The following is a 1,386-nucleotide window of genomic DNA, read 5'->3' as shown; positions in this document are numbered from 1 at the left end:
ATAATAATAAGTGTAATGATAGATAGCATTTGTATAACGCATATCCCCGTCCAACAGCAAGCTCTATGCGCTTTACGCTACATCATAGCCCCAGCTTATCATAGATCACTCACAAACATTCTCAGCTTCCCGGGAAGCATACAGTGCAAGCAGCTGACTAAGCACTTAAACACCAGCAAACTGACAAGATATTTTCCCTGTCTATAGCCTGACACCCATTCCCACCTGTGTGAAGTAAGGAAAATTCGTGTAAAGTGGCGGCTTTCCCAAGGACACAACCTCGGGCAGCTGACGGGATTCGAACCCTCGATCTTACAGTAATGTTGCAAGTCCGGGAGCCTAACCACTAGACCACCTACGCTACCTTCTATTTGCGTCGCAGCGTTGTGGAATGGGGCGCTCGTAAATTTTGAGGCATACTGAGTTATTAGTATAACCTGTTTACGAGCCTTTGTTTTAGTACGGTTTTACAGCGCTCGTAACTGCGTAAGGTCATAGGAGCGTCGAGTGGTGGATGTCAACAGAGAAGTCCTAACAGGGAATCAGACTTACTCTGCCCACCTCTCTAGCCTCAATAGCACAAAGTCTGCTTCGACTATAAAGGCATCCCGGAAATTGCAGATCACAAGAGAGCGACAAACATAAAAAATAGAGGAGAAGTGACGATAGTAAGGATGAGGAAAGAATCGAAAAAGCAGCCGTTCCCCTTTTGTTGTTCCGACACAGTTTGAGCATGACACTGAAAAATCAGGCCATTTACAATTCTACTGTGCATAAGAACATGTAAATATCCCCCACTTTGGGAATGGCTTAAAGGCACTTCAGTCAGTAGCACTGCCCTGCTGTCGGTATTCACGCATGTCTTAAGTAACTTCAATGAATTAAGTATTATAACAATGTACTTATTTTTGCACCATCCCCACTGTATAACTCCTAGTGCGACGTAATAACACATTATTTATTTCAGACATTATTATCTATCCTGGTGGGTGGGTGGGTGGAGCGCGTCACAGAATAGCCCTACTTCTTTACTTCCCCACTGTTGTTTCTGTCTGTCTGGTTTACTTTTTCTCAGCACTAAGATTGACCAGTATTGTGTCGATCCCAGCCTGCACAAAGAGATGGACATCATATGGGCCCAAGATGGGCCTATATTAGGGTATCATTTGGTATTGCAGCCCAGCGTCACGCAGTATTTGCACATGGGCGATTGAAAGGGCCCACATAATGTGTCGGCCCATGTCCAGCCCGTACCCAGTCCATGCCTAGCCCAGATGTAGCCTGCATGTTTTTGATGAGCCCATATGTGCCCCATGTCCGTCCCACTTGTTTTTACACACACACACACTCACACACACACACACACACACACACATACACACACAC

The sequence above is a fragment of the Aplysia californica genome, unplaced genomic scaffold (assembly GCF_000002075.1).
Source record: "Aplysia californica isolate F4 #8 unplaced genomic scaffold, AplCal3.0 scaffold00267, whole genome shotgun sequence".
NCBI lineage: Eukaryota > Metazoa > Mollusca > Gastropoda > Aplysiida > Aplysiidae > Aplysia > Aplysia californica.
The sequence above is the reverse complement of the archived record's forward strand: the minus strand, read 5'-3'. Positions refer to the sequence as shown.